We start from the raw sequence: 16,609 nt of genomic DNA, 5'->3' as shown, positions 1-16,609 counted from the left end.
TAGCGGTGCTGGTGCAGAGCGAGAGGGGGTTGGGAGTCCAAAGCCGGCCGGCCGGTGGGGGCCGGCGGGGGACCGTATAGGTGATCAATCAGCTCCATTACAGCAGTGACACTGCAGAGTCTGGAGCTTGGCCGCGTCCTGCCCATCACCCCACCGAGTAGACGCACACACAAACACGAGCTGCTTCGTTTCCAGTCTAGACTGGAAATAGAAGCCATTTGAGTGGGGAAAATGGCGTGCAGTGACAGATAAGCAATCCAGTTGCTGTTTCTCTCACACACACACGAGACATATTTAGATCCGTTTGAACCGCACTGAGTATTTCAAAGCACCCAAAAATAGAGAGAGGCTGTTTTGTAATTCCGTGAACCCGTGATGAACCCAGATACATTACACAAGCAGACGGGCACTCTTGTTTTTGCTGAACAATAATTGCTTAACGATCACCGTGAATGGATATTGAATGTCTAACGGGTTCAGTTAAATTTCCAGACCAGTGTCTTATACCGTATGTTCTGGACGATAACTTTTTGACTAAATTTTTTTTTCATAGTTTCACTGGGCCTGCGACATATAATGTTGATATATAACATTTTAGATTGCCTCTGCTAAGTAACACTACCCGACCATCGGGTAACCATGAGAGAGCACCTTTGATTATGAGGCTGTCCCGATTGCTCATAGTTAGCTGGGATAGGCTCCAGCACCCCTCGACCCTCGTGAGGCGGAGCGGTAAGGAAAATAAATGAACCACAAGCAAGGGTGAATTACAATTAGCAAGTGAGCAGTGAAGGACGGCGGAAGGGGGAGCAGACGGGGAATATGTGTTGCACAACGGCAGCAGGACATTAATGACCATCATGTCTTGTCACACTGGCTGTGGGGCCAGTCAGCAGATCTTGCCCTTGTCCCTGCCCTTCGCCAATCAATGCCATTGATTTCTCCCAGGGGTCAAGGGGCAAGGGTGTATCAATAAGAGAAGAGTGGCTGATGCGGCATTCGGAGAGGGGCTGACTCCAGACAGATCGATAGCACCCCCGTCTGCCGTTGCTGTGTTATGTTTATTCATTTGCCATTAATGCCACTGCGCCCAGACAATACCTTTTTATTGGGAAGAAGAGCTAGGTATGGCTGATTTTTTTATATAGTCGTTTTAAACAGTAAATTTACAAAGCAGGCTTGTCAGAGATCCTACTTTAATTGTTACAGGCCATTTGGTGCTGTTAAATGCCCAACAAAAGGCGAGTGATGTAACATGACCTGCTAAAATGTTGTTTTCTTGATCGCAAATAAAGAACTGCTAGATTGTTGTTTTCTTTATTGCAGACGCTTCTGAAGCAATTATATATGAGATACATGCATCAAACACATGCCTATTTAAAAAAACAACTACTTCTGTCTCATCTCGCCTTTTGCAACAAACAGCAGTTAACAATGGGGTATTCAGATATATTCAAGCCATTTCAATCCATTTTCCATATCACATAGGAAGAGAGCCTGTCAGTTAAAGGGCAGCAACACAAATCTTAAATACCCAAGTCTTTAATTACTAAGCGTGTACAAACTCCAACTCCAGTAAATATCATTCATATAAAAGAAATACACTGATCCAAAGGGAAATTTGTAGCCCTCTGAAATGTTGAATTGCAAAGTGACAAGAGATTGCGGCCCTTAAACACCAATTTCCCCATCTAATGTGGTCACTACCGTGAGAATACGGAGACTAACCACAAGCCACCAAGTTAAAAATACCTCATGGCCAACCATGTCTTAAGGTCAAGTGCAAATTGAGAACATGATCATAAGAGGAAGGCAGTATTTTGTATCATTCTGATGTCATACGTGTACTCCAAGGAAAGCTAGAAGGTTGTACAGTTAACTCCCAGGGTATCATTCTAAACCATACAACCTACTACCTCAACCCGGATGCACACATTTTCTTTAGAGAATCGTAACGTACACATCTATCTTACATAGCGGCCTTGTGCTACCACTGCGCGATGTGCATTGTCGGCCATTTCACAAAATGGAGTGCCTGATTACCCTAGCATTTAGCAAAAATAAAGAAATAAATAAAACAACAATTTAAACACGACGTTCACACCACAATGACAAAGACCCACAGAGGCGAGCTTGTGCTGTCAGATTTGCCACAAGATCGGATCTACGGGTTTGCGCCACATGGTTATACAGCCAAAGTATCAAAATAATTTCGGAAAAGATCGTCCGGCAAAACCATAAGAGTAATACCACAATAAACAATGTTAAAATTGTTGCTCTGATGATATTCAGGGCAAATCCGGTGGAGTAAAATGACAGATGATGCGATAAACCTACCCTTCGTGTGTTCCTCAATTGATTGTGTTCCCCGGAAAGGGTTCCGTTCTCCTTCAAGTCCCTAAAAACAAGACAAAAAGAATAAAATATGTTACCTATACTACACTACCGTGACATGCATTTGTTGTTTGTAACAACACATTTTGGCGTTCTCTTCAAAATGAGCAAAAATAGAAAAATAATAACCTTGGGTAACCCAAACAAAAACAAATCGCTAGTGTTAATCGATATGTTTTAAAAGAGAAGCGTTTCCTGCAAATTCATTGTTCGGACAATGGTCACTCTGCTATTGTGGAGGTACAAGGCCACAGAGTAACTGAAGTTTTCTCCCTCCTGGCCAGAGATGTATTCAACTTTGCCAAAACCACAGAGAGCTGAGACAGAGAGAAATGCCAGTGTAATCAAGCATGCCACGGTCAGCTACCATTAACTGTGCCTGTGCCAGAGAGCCCACCGCAATGGAATATTCCTTCGGTCGCAGTGCGACAGAACCATGAGAGAGCAGACAATGAAATTGCCGCTGTGATCTCGGATTTCCCGTTTGAGTTCTTCAGAGCAAAAAAGGCAGCAGGATTTGAAAAACCTTTCGCTCAAAGCCTTGCAAGGCAAAATACGGTCTCAGCTCAGCGGGGCACCCCGCGCCATTTTCTTGATAACAAACCTGTACAAGAGACGGAAAAAAAAACACACGTATAAACTTTTGCTCACGCCGTTAACTTCGAATACCGTCGTATAGACCTCTCTTCTTCCTGGCACAATTAGAAAATCTCGACAAGGGAGATCCCACGAGTTCGCAACAGAGAGCCGTGCGCGGTATTCGGCTTCCACTGTGAAGGCATCCTTTGTCTGAATCAAAATATTAGCCCCAGTCTGCCCCCTCCCAAAATCTGCCACTTTCTTTTTCAGGAGTCATGGCAACCCCTATGTGGCACGCCGCCCAGTACCCCGAGGAGAGTCGAGGTAGAGGCTAATGTGGTGTTGAGCAGGAATGCTTGATGTTATTGGCCTGCCGGTTAACCAAAATTTCAAGTTAATTGCCTTGTGTCTTTTCCACCACGAAAGGAAGACTTACACTGAACCTCCCGTTCGCAAATATTGGATCAAATGTTTACAGTCTTCTAATGCAAACCAAACACACAGTGTATGAAATGTATTTCATACAGAATGCACAGGGGGCACAGTGGACGAGTGGTTAGCAATTCCGTCTCACAGGTTCAAGATTTAGGGATCCAATTACCCGACCTCGTGCCTGTGTTGGCAGGTTTTTCTCCTACATCCCAAAAATATGAATACTAGGCTCATTGTGTACTAAATTGTTCCTATGTTTGAGTGTGAGCGTGAAAGGTCGTCAGTATTTGTACCACTAAGATTGGAACGTATAAAACATATATATTATATGTGTAATTCAGTGAATAAGGGATACGAAAGCAAAGGGCAGAGCCCGCAAAGTGTTGATGTAGCTGCATTTCAGGAAGTAGGCATTACTGAGCATTATTAGTTTTAAATTGGCCCTTGAAACAGAAGAGAGTCAGTAAAGAGAGCCAAAACCCCTTTTTGAGGGGGTTGGGAGGGGTCATTTCATATCCTGAAAACCACTGAAAAGACAGCAGACAAAGGTCAAAGTTCAAATTAGAATGGGGCACAGGGGTTAGACGACCCCCCTTTGGGATGGGATAAACCATTGCACACCAGACAGGAGGAGAAAATGTGACAGTTTTTCCATCCTGGTCAGACATACCATAATGTGATAGATCTGTCGTCAATGGGGGAGGGAAAACGATTTCTTCTCATATAAATATGCTACCTTATCATTTCAAATGTCTGCTTTTGACCCCCTCAGATAGCAGGACCTTTTGGGTAGGGTATCTACTAACGTCAGTAAAAGCTGGTGCCCCTCCAGCTATATAAAGATTAGGCGTCGTCAGTGACCCATCAGGGTTTGACAAATAATAACATTCCATGACAGTCAATCTGGAGTGTAATATTGCCTAATAGGCCAGAAAAAGATTTCTTGTGATGAGGTGGGATGGCATGACCGACCTGTCTTTCCATCCTCCTGCCTAGCACCAGACTCAACTCAACAATATATTCTACCACCAGTGATTGGGTGTAGCCGACTAATCTACAACCAATCAGAATGTATACAAGAGGGGCTTGTTTGGAGGGTGAGAGGATGAGACTAAACACATGCACACACACAAACAAACTGGACTCAACTCCATACAATGAGTCAAAAAGCAACTTCACACGGAAAATACACTATTTTTATGACTATAAATCACAGTAGCCAAAAATTGCACAATAAATAAAAAAAATACATACACACACAAGTCATACTGGAGTATAAATAGCATTTTTCCGGGCAAAGCAAGAACAAACATTGCATTTTAATGTAATAGAAAAATAAAGCCTAACCAATAAAATAGGCACCTGATCATTTAGAATATTAACAGATTTTCGTCTAGCCTAAAAAAACAAAACATAAACTATCGGCAGACAGCGTGAAAAAAACCAAATGACATATATCAGTCGCAGGACCAGCCAAATGACTAAAAAAATGTGTGAATCTCCTTACATTCAGAGGCTTCTATGGTGTAAATATTGCTCCGTCATCAGTCATTTGCTCAGAGACGTATATACAATAACAAACCAAAAGGACATGTTTCTGAAAGGCACCGAATTGATTAGTTGACTTGAGGCGTTGCTGCTCTCGGCCTGGACTTTAGATGGCTCAAATAGCGATCAATACCTAATGAATTCCAAACGGCTGAATTAAAGAAACAAATGCATCCTACACGATTTCGTAAAGCAACCTCAACGGATCAATGAACGGGGCATTAAAAAGCCAGAGGAACGTATCTTCTCAAATGACCCTATTGTTTCAAATTTATCATGGAATCTCCCTGTAAAATCCGAAACTCAAAACTAACATTTGCGTCATTATTAGTCATTACGCCTACGAAACAAGTGTTGCCATTTTCAACAAGGGAGGGCATTGTTAAACTTCACAAAAAAGGTAAATCATCATTAAAATATGGGCAGAGTTGAAATGACATTTCCCAGCCAATCTATGAAAAAAATGTCCAACTTGGGTATCCTAGACCAGTAGCTTTTTTTTTGCCAAAATAATCAGGGGTAGCCAGCTATTGCACTTAAACTCATAAATAGGGGTGAGAGAATAAGTAATACGTGACGATTTGGAAATGGTAATTTGCACTCTGATACCTTGTGATAACAGCTGGGTGAAAAGTGTGGGCAGATCTCAATGTGGCTAATAAAGCAGGTGACATGCAGGTAAATCAGCACGGGCTGGCCATTAGCGCCTAAATGGCTTTCTAAGCACTTTGTGAATGGAACAGTGAACATGCCCCGAATAAATAAATGATTCACAGTGCAGCATGCAAATTTTATGGTGCCAAAGGAGAACTGAAATGGAGATGTTTTGGCCATTCTGCTTGCGTTTCCTTCTATAATGGCAGTAGTTTGGTTTCTGCTCTGTCTACACTTTCTATTGTTTTTTTTTTCAGCAGATCATTGATGATTTTACAGCTTACTCTGTAAAAAATAATAATTTATTGCACTCAAAAATTCATTCAACATTATTTAACACACGGGTTCGGAACACAATGTCAACACCCTGTCATACTTCTAAAATATATACATAACATAAACATTCCAACTATTCATCCTTTTTAGCATATAGTTTTTACCTATTTTAGCAGAGCCAAAATATGTATTTTATCTGAATGAAGGCTTGCTTGATGTCATCAAAATGTCACTTTTAAATGTTTGAGATGCAGTGCATGTTGCTTATTTTAAGTTATTCTAAAATAAAACGTATTTCATTTTTACAGTGTGTACATTTTTGGAACGTCATAAACATTGCAGGGGTGCTGTAGCCCACCAGCTAACTAAAGTCATATACAGCTGGTATTGTTTGAATGAGGATTTATATACAAAGCGGTTTTGTGCAGTAAGAAAAAGTACAAATATAAACTTATCAAAAAAGTCTAAAGACATATTATATATATGTGTGTGTGTGTGTGTATATATATATATATATATATATATATATATATATATATACACAAAACACAAGTCATTTTACAATAGGGAACAACAGACAAATTAAGCACCTGTTAATGTAACATATTAACCATGTTTATGATATGTATAGCCTTGTTTTTTCTTCAAATTCGACAATATTTTTGAGTTTTATGGTTATACAGGACGGAAACGTAATAGTTTTGTTCCTAAAAACGGTCCGATTATGTTTTAGGAGGGCGACCCGAGTCAAGTGCGCTTCGTGCTCTAAAGTTGCGTCGTCCCACAGTGAAAACAGGATGGGACAGGGCAGTCTGGCGCTGTTTCCCCCCTGCTGGGCTACATGGTGGCAGCTGCCTTTGTCTGCTGTTAACCCGTTAAATCCCACCGTGGAACCTATTCAGGAACGTGTCACACACCCCAGGGGTGCTTTTCCTAGGGAATAATGACCTCAAAGGTCTTGCGGAGGATTGCCACCGTTTGTTTATGTCCGGAAAAGTTTGGAAGTCATGTCAAAATGCCAAAAAATAAGTCATGCAAGTTTGATCAAAACAATCTTGCGTGGTGTTTCGATGATTATCTGAATTATACAGGTCAAAATGTTCAAATCAAAGAATAAATCAGATGATTCAGAAATAACCACTAGGTGTTTTACACCAACCAGATGTTGTGAAATCATGTGTTCATTTTTGAAACATTTATAAGTAATAATTAAAACATCCAACCTTCATTGAAATGACAGTAGTGTAAAATAAGGAATCGATTCATTATATTTGATCAACAAGTATTCATTTTTTAGACTTCATTTGACTTGAATTTGTCTGTATCCTTAAAATTTCCACCAGCGAAAAGTGTGTATTGTCTGATCAAAGGGGAAGAAATTTGAATTATTATGATTTGATTTTGCAAATCTGTGCTTTGTTTATCCAATTTTAAATAATATTTTTTTGCCATTTCTGGATGTAAAATGTCCTTGAGTTTTGAAATAAAATGTAAGCTTATTATTCAGCAGTAGCAGCACAAATGATTTACGGTGCCGACCACCGAAACCCAGGCATCAAGCCGACGGCAAGGAACCTCTATAAAAATAAACGGCAATGTGATTGGGTCACCGAGGCCCAGCCCAAAGTGTCTGGGGCTGTGTATTTATAAACGGCGCGCCAACAAATAGGGGACGAGCTCCAGAAACCCGATTAAAGTCGGTCCCCTGTCTGATGGTGAACGTCTACAAAACAGGTTGTTGAGTTAACGCAAGATAGGCTTCGTGGCTTTGAAGCCTACAGATTTTTTCGTGGAGATATACGGAATGGAGCGGCGAGATAACAGGAATCGAAAAGAAAACAAGGGGCCCTCAAAGCCTGGATGGAAAAGAGCTAAAGCTTCGTGTCGGAAAGGGAGCCAATTAGGGACGGTGCGATGCCGTTTGTGAGGCAGGATAAATATGTGAATGTGAGAGGACACTTAACAAGGTCAAGACTAATTCTTTAAACAACACACAGCCTTTTTTTCACACCTTGAGAGCACTTGGTTTACATTCAAACTCAACTTTTTCTTTTTTTTAATACCCATTATGATGCAGCCTTTGTGAATTGAGAAGTGAAATATTTGGTCCATGATTTTCTTCCTAACATAACACTGCAAATGTTTGAGTACAAATAAATATTTGTAGTGTCTTATTTTGAAATAGCCAATTTGTTTTTTGGAGATCAGATAGCAATAGCATCTTTTGAACCAGTGCACAATGGCTTCACACACTTTTTTTTCCAGTGTAACATGGCTGTTGGGAATTGTGATTTAAGGGGCCGAAATATTTGGTCAATGATTTTCTGTAATGACAACAGCGGCACTTCTTAAGTCATCCACGTAAATATTTGTTGCCTTAGATTTTAAAAGAGTTAATTTGCTTTTTGGAAATTAGATATGAATAGCAGAATTTACAGCTTTTGAACCAGAGCGCTGTGGATTTTCTCGTGTTGAAGTCTGCTCTCAGATCATACGTTGGAATTTCTGGCTGGCGAATAAAGAGCCGCTTGTCTGGATGCTACACGACACTGATCCTTCTCCCACTTTCCATTGCTTTGTTGTCAAAGATTCAATCCTTGATTTAAATGGTTGGAGAGAGATTCTTTTAAAAACAAACAAACAAAACATGTCAAAGTGATGTTAAATCACAGAGCTGTCTGTGTCTCTAAAATGAATGATCAGATACTTTAGGTGTTTGCCTTAAAACAGTGGGTCGAATGTTTTCAGTCATATTAAAAATGGTTTCCTCAAGCATTAAAAAACAACAACAACAACATTTTCAGCCATTTTTCTATGAGCCATAATGTGGGGAACGTGGCACAAAACACAACAGCTTTAGTTGGTAACTCTGCTTTCTTTTAATTCAGTTTAATCCAGTCACAACGGCCCCGCCCCCCCTCCAGCAGGTGAAGTCAGCCGGAGACTTTCCCACGGTCGCAGAGCAAATCCAGCACCCTGAGCCCTTTCGAGGGCCGGCCATCTGTCCGTTCTGTCGGGAGAGCGCATTCTGGGGGGAACGTGTCGGCCACGGCAGCAAATAGGACACGAGGCCACGGGAAGGATTCACTGCTTGCCAAAAGCGAGCCCATCGACAAACACCACACGGCACTTTTACGGCGCCGTACCAAAGCGAGCCAATCGAATGCAAAAAAGTCCCCAAATCACGGCGCGTGTTAAGATGGAAAGCCATTACGAGGACGCCCGAGCAAACCTTGACCTTTGCTCCCTCCGAAGATAAATCATCCGAGCGAGCCAATGAAATCGATCCTACGGTAAAAATTCTATTTGTAACGTTTTCAACCTACGCCAAAATAAGACTTTCTTCTAACGGGCAGGCCGACTGGCAGGGCCTGCAACGTTTTTAAAATGCGTGACATCGCCTCGGCGGGAGCATGAGAACGGCGCCTTCTCAATGGCCGGGTCCCCATAGCCGGCCCGTAACCATGGAAGCAGATGCCGACCCTCCCGTCCTTACCTCCCGTCGACGGCGGGCTGGCTCGGCGCTGAAAAGAGGCCGGGCGGGCTGGGCCATTCTCCCGGCGCTGCCCGAACTTGAAAAGGAGCCATTGAGCAGGTCACCGGTCTAGACTTGTTTGCACGGTCCAGGGAGCAGCCTTGATGTAACCCTTGCTCTCCTCTCTCTCTTTCTCTCTCCGCCTGCCACGGCAGCCGCCCAGCCACTGCGGACGGCGGAGGGGCGGCGTGGGGGAGTGGGGGGGACATCGGAGACGCGCGCTTGAAAAGGAAGCCCTACCATTTCGCCTACCATTGTGCCTTTTCATTCATCGATCGAATGAATATCGAACCTCGTGTCTCTTCGTGCGTGAAACGGATAGCTTAGCGAGCGGCGGGTCGAGTCGGGGCCCGCGCTCGCCTTCTTTTCTCCTTACTCGGTCAAAGTCTCCTTCTGCTTTTTGTTGTGGTGGTGGTGGTGGTGTTTTTTTTCTTCCTCATTTGCTTTTTCAACATTTTCAGGGCTATTGATATTTTTTACAATTACACGTGGGCTCTGCTTTTTAAAGGCTAGAAAAATAGAGGAGGTCTTTCAAGCGTAAAAACAAAGACTTGTTTATTGTCAGGTTTAAATGGCAGTTATTTATGAACGTCAATTGTGGGGAGAAAAAATTGCAAATAATATTAAAATGGCACTCTTTTTTTACGTTGCTAAAATTATGTGAAGTTAAAAAGAAAAATTAGGCAAACGACTTGTTGAAATCCACCAACACGGAAATGAAGGCTTTGTAAAAGGTGAGACGATCAATGTCAACATATCAATATTGTTCAGTGGAGCACACGGCCATGAATAAGGTAACAATTTAATCAATAAGATTTATAAAGCAAAAGTCATTTTGTTGTTAAGTTGACAAGAGGTTTTATAGATTGAAACTCACTTCTCAAAGTGGGAAAATTATATTTTGGGAAATGCTTTTCAGTAACTTCATCATATTGAGCCTTTTGTAGTATTGTTCCTTAATATTAAAATAAATATAAATCATTCAAATATACAAATAAATTACATTTTCAGTTTGAGATTGGGGGAAAAAAACAACACTATACAAGAACTAAAAATCTAATCGATACCAATATAATAATATCGTTTCTTACTGATGTATCCTAACAAAGAATTTTCTGTGCTAACAATTTCAGACTTTCGGATTCGATAATTTGTCTAGAATCGAATCAAAAAATGAAATGGATGATTAAAATGATGCGTAGCCTCAAAATAATAGCAAAAGGTCGGAGAAGCAGAGACGTGAGGCATGTGACAGGTTGCCAAGCAGGGGCCAATTAAGGGGCAGAAAAAGAGCAAATTCAAACGCAGAGGAAGGAAAGCAAAAGAAGCAGTGAAGTGGAAGGCAAGCTACTCTTCAAAGCACCTCCACGTCACAGATAGGGCCATTTTGTTTTAACGCCATTAGGCTTTAATCAGACTATGACCAACAAATGTGCTAAATTTGCTGATGACCGTGTGATTCTTTAATCACACTAGTCCATTCAAGGTTATTTTGAACAAGTAAAAATCACAAATATGTACAATTGTAATGCTTCAAAAATTAAAACAGTGATTATAAGTGATTTATACTCATCATATTCCATGAGAATCTGTAGCTTCAGATTTGATGTAAACGATAAAACATCCTCATTCACAATCATTGCCAGGCACTGTTTTAATACCACATGGATTCCTACACTGTCAAATTCATGCGAGGTCTTTGAGCAAAATCCGATGTCATTTACAATGACAGACAAAACAAAGACAGCAAGTGTGACAAATAAAGGACTTCCCCATTCTCGCCTTGAAATACAACAAAAATTCAAATGTTACACGCAGCTCGGCAATGTCTTTCTTTTCACTCATGCACCTCATTACAAGCTAGCAAAGCAAACACAATATGTGACAAATTGTCAGCAAATTGTCATTGTTCCAGTCTCTTCTTCCTCTGAGCAAGCCAACTGTGACGCCAGATACGCGATATGCACACAGAAAATACATTAGACCTGACTGTCACTGCATTTTGAAAATGGAAATTTCTTCCTCCTTCTTATGGGATATCGACTAAGCCAAAACACTCACTGGAAAAAAATCGCTTGTAAAAATGATGAAAGATTCTCAGGCAACGGAAGCTAATGGCACTCCTCAAGGTCAGACTTTTCTTTTAAGAGAACGATGACTCATACATAATAAACATATTTTAAAAAAATTAAAGATGAAACCGCGATGCCTGAAAAGTGTTCAAGTTCAGCTTTGGAAAATGAGATGTCAAGAGAGCGATTATGATTACGGAAACATGAAATGTAGTTAATAATAAAGCTTCGGTCATATTTCCAACAAGTGAGCCTCTTAAACAAACTCAATGCTCAACCGGGTAAAAATGCAAGATAATCTAAGATACATAAGGAAATTTTATTTGATGAGGAATGATTTACAACTCTTGGTTTTGAGGGAAAGGTTGCAGCAGAAAGAACTTGATTTACAATATTGAAAAAAATCATTTATTCTGATATGTAATAGTGGAAAAAAAAAAAATGTCCAGGGAGTGTTGGCCCTTGTAACATTATATCGAACTTGATACTATTCTAGCCAATCAAATAAATGTCCCAAGTTGCCAGGACCCTCATCATATTGTTAATACCCATTATCGCGTTCAGCTGTGCTCATATTTGTCCATATTTCTATGCGTGTATAACTGCTATCCCAAAGAGGCTGCACTCGTAAGCATATCACGGATGCCATTTTGTGTTTGAGCATATTTTTCTCCGAAGCTTAAAGAAGATTTGCATACTTTAATACAAATGAAGTACGGTTTTTAGAGATGAATTATACAGTAATTGTCAAATATTGTAAATTTATATTCAGGGTTGAAATTGTAATTGTAATTCACTGTATATACTCGTATAGTTGTATTTTCCTTTTTTTTACACATGTAGAAATCATGGCCATTTTCTACAGTAAGTACTGTGTTGCTGTGATTTCCAGTTCATATAACTAGCTAGAATATTATGTACCAAACAAAATATGTAAGTTAATATGTGGTGTGCAGTACGAACACATGATGTTTTTTGGGTCAAATTTCACACTACTGTAATGCTGGACTTTTTTAAAATGTTTTATAGTAGACATGGTATTATTGTGATTTAAATTGCTCTGTTAATATAGAACCTGTTTTTATTACTGTGATTTATTTGGTAATATACCAATTACTGCTTATAATACAGTATTAAACATTAAAAACACAGAAAAATAAAGAGTTGCAAAAACAGTATGCCATCTTTCTCTTTCATAATTGGCTGATGGCAAGGGGCAGGAAAAGGGAATGTTCATGCATATGCAATTAATAAAATCCACCTTTAGTCCCATGTAGTGATTCATTTTCCATTTGATGGCACACTGTTGGTCTTTTATGCAAACAAACAACAACAAAAACAGATTTTAAAAAGACAATCTGCTTTTGAACTATAACAATTCCAAACAGTCAGTCACGCCACAGCAGGCATCCAAGCGTGCTGTCACACAAGTCAAAAATTGTGCTTTGGAAGGTGCTTCAAAAGGTGATTTGGAACAAAGCCCCCGCACTAGAACCATTAGTCAAAGCGGCGTTTAATTAGGTGTAGAGCAACAAATCCTCCCTATTCAGTGGACGGACACTTGCAATGTCAAAGTGCTGTTTTTGCTCCATGAAAGACCCCCGTCATAACACTGGAGAAGTGTCCCCTACCTCCCTCCCTCAGACCCTCCCTCCCCTTCCACACACTAATTAAGCTAATGCCTGTGTGTGTGTTAACTGTCTGCTTCTCAAAGTTATTGTCTTTTCATTGGGTGCTAATTGAAAGACAAAGCTGCACTTTTGATTTATGGATATACGCACGCTGGACATTGGACTGGAGTTGCGCATTTTGGAAAAGAAAAATGAATTGAATCAACTTTGAAATGATCAGATGATAACATAACTCAAAAAGAGAGAAATGGGTTAACAAACTGGCAAGATATGTTTTTAATTTGACACGGAAGTGAAGATTAATGTTGGGGTCAGGAATTTTTATTTTATTTTATCGTATTTAACTCATTGTTTGGCATCCTCCAAATTTATTTAGACTGGGATAACTGGCTGCGACGACTCAAGTGTCAGTGCCATTGACAACGCCAAATGTCCAACCCATTTTGACCGCGAGGGTTGGCAGGGATCATCTACTGCTAACCTCAAGCGGTCAAAATGGATCGGACGTCTCATGCCCTCTTTGAGTGAAAGTAATGCCCAATGAAGGGTTAATAAATCGACGCAAAAGCCATTGGAAAATTGTTACTACACCTTATTAAAACATCAACAGCAATGCATTGAATTTTTACCTTAATGAAACATTTGAGCTTTTCAGATTAGTGAAAAACAAATGTCAAATGATTTTTTTTTTTTTTGACAAAAAGAGCTTCTTTTTTTCCAGTGCTAATATTAAGGACTCAGTAAGTGAGTATGAAATGGGTCTTGAACTCATTGGGGGGAAAAAGAGGACATCCAACGAAGCAAATGTGTTTTGATGGATCCCCGCTGTTAGATCAGACCATAGACGAGCGGGGCTGGGAGGCCCTTTGTGAGGCTCACTGACATTCAAAAGAGGAAACACGCTCCAATTTTATTGGAAATTGAACTCCTTACAATACATCAACCATTTCCACACAACATAAAATCCAATTATCATCATCCGACCGTGGACTGCGCTTTAGCTCCGAGAACAAGATTGTCTGATATGCATGCTCTCATGATGAGCAAGTCAAGTGAGTTTCACCCTTTTTTTTTCTTTTTGTAATTATTATCAGAATTGAATTTTTATAATAAGAAATCGTTTCATTCAGTTTTGTGTTATTGTTACACAAGAGAAATCTGCGTAAAATGGTAAGAACAAGCGAAATGTTGATCTAATTTAGAAGCTTAATGTCAAGCAAGTTTGAAAAAGATTTTTCGCACTAAAAGGAATTAGAAGTAAAAGGTTAGGTTGTCTTAGTGTGCGTAAAAACGAGAATTGGATAGTGTGAAAATTGCCAGGGTTTTTCATAGCTCACAATGATGATGAGCATTTTTTTTAATTCTTGTGCTGTGGAGGCTGCGCACCGGCTTTTTAGTCAGCTCAGGTCGGTCTAAACACTAGCTCCACTATTCATGGGCAGATCAAGTTGATGTGAGACTCTGTCCCTCCTTTGCCCCCCATTTCCATATGAATAGAGGATAAACCAAAGGAGGACGGGAGGGGGCGAGATGGTTGTTCAGGGCAGCTGCCAGGGGGTGAGAAAACACACATTTGGAAAGAAAGGCTCGGACAGAGAGCAGCAAAACAATATTTTCAAGTGACTTTTTGCATCATTTTTCCTCCAAATCACATTCACAGAGGGTGTCAAGGCCAACGCCGCTGTCAGTGTTTGAAACTGTGGAAAGCGTATAATCATATTTTCCAGAAAAACAACAACCCTACTGATCAATTTTAGTAGTTTGTTTTATGTTGGTACTTGTGAACATAAAAAAAGTATCCCAAATTGTCAACGTTTGTCCGCCCAGGCCGCAAAAATAGCCTAGAATGCCTCTGAGTGAAAAAAATACATTGTGGTGGGATAAAGAAATGTTTTAATACATAAAAAAATACCAATATTTGCCGTGAAACGCCTTGTCCGCGACGAGGCCAGAGGTTACTTGCGTCCTCACGGCCATTGTTCATTCCGCCGCAGACAAACCTTTGTTAACACAATCTGTTTGAAAACGGATTTGAAAGCGAGAGCAACCAGCCAAAAAGGGCCGGGGAAAAAGACTCGGTTCATTTCGATGAGCAAAGCTCACCGCGTCGGCAACAGCTGGCCGGCACACTAAAAAGCCAATTCTCCTTCACGCTTTCTCACTCTGCGACACTATTTGGGTGGCGGCAGAAACTCCGCTTCATCATCAACTGCCTATTTCATCCATCTTCATTGCTAGGCTGGATGGGTCATTACAGAATTGGAGGACATTTTACATCCCGTATTTTGGGGGGAAAATTCACATACGAATAGAGGCCAAATAAAACAGGTTTGTAAATAAATGATTTTTTTAAATTCACATCATCAGACAATTTTCCAAAAGAACTGGTGGAGCTACTTAAATGTATCTGGATAAAATAGTCAGCCTTGATTAAATGTCTCTCTCTGCCACATGCAACCCAGTTATGCACACATATCATAACTAGACGATTCATTTTTTGTACTTATTTATGGACGTCAGTTTTTTTATCCTCTCGATCAACAGTAACAGCCGACAATCTTTTATACTAACAATAACAACATTTACTCCCCTTTTACTGAGATTATGACAAATATAGTGAATATCCAAACAATCATGTCATAAAAATGTTCCCACTGATTTGTAACATGAACCAATCAAGCCTTTGATAGTTCATGAAACCCTTTTGCTGAACGTGTAACATAAGAGGAGTGACACTAAAATATACTCCGATTCTGGAATGACTCATATCGGGTAAGTAAAAACGACTACTTACATGTAAAACTTGCCTACATAAAGCTCATTCTAGCATTTAAGTGTTTCCATCAGCACTGCAATGATAACCACAATGTATCCATGTCTATCCACGCCTGGCCCAAAAATGTTGGAAAATTGTCTCAAAAAATGTGTGGGTCCCCATTTTGAAATAATATACACTTTACAATTGTGTACTGAGAACAACTTGAAGATAAGTAACTGCTGTCATTCTAATACCAAAAGACCCCTTCAAAACTGGTCAGGACCATCAGCAAAACTGAAGCAAATGCAGAAATTCTTGGCAAGTACAGGCAATTTGCTGCCTATCCAACAATCTCCAATCTTATTACACTAAAGACTGCGTCATAGTGTGGCAAGACAGAATCCATAGTTAGGAAAAATAGCAAAATTCACTTGCATTTTGCAATAACACACTTAAAACTGGCAAAATGTAGGTTGTACATCAAGGGTGTTAAACTAGCAGGCCTACCACAACCTTTTGGACATTTTTTTTTTACAAAAAATAGAATATTGACACAATGCATTTGATATAAAAAAGAAAACAACTATTAAATGGAGCTTTATTATTTTCCCACAATAATATAGAGGAAAATAAATACAAATTGTCCAGACATTAAAAAAAATCTATCACTAGGTTCAAAAAAGTAAAGTATAAATGCTATTAAATAAGTGAATTAATTATGGCGGCTACA

The 16,609-nt window shown here is 40.0% G+C and overlaps 1 long non-coding RNA gene across 1 annotated transcript in view; it reads right to left on the bottom strand.

Moving 5' to 3' along the window:
* The window catches only part of LOC144068518 (uncharacterized), a 28,428-nt gene that overhangs the window by 6,997 nt on the left and 4,822 nt on the right, over positions 1–16,609 (bottom strand). Inside the window, exon 2 of the long non-coding RNA XR_013298189.1 lies at positions 2,338–2,398. This is a non-coding gene — a long non-coding RNA (uncharacterized LOC144068518). The remainder of the gene's footprint in view (positions 1–2,337; positions 2,399–16,609) is intronic.

This window comes from Stigmatopora argus, chromosome 22 (genome assembly GCF_051989625.1).
Source record: "Stigmatopora argus isolate UIUO_Sarg chromosome 22, RoL_Sarg_1.0, whole genome shotgun sequence".
Classification (NCBI taxonomy): Eukaryota; Metazoa; Chordata; class Actinopteri; order Syngnathiformes; family Syngnathidae; genus Stigmatopora; species Stigmatopora argus.
This window is presented reverse-complemented; position numbering and strand designations above follow the sequence as displayed.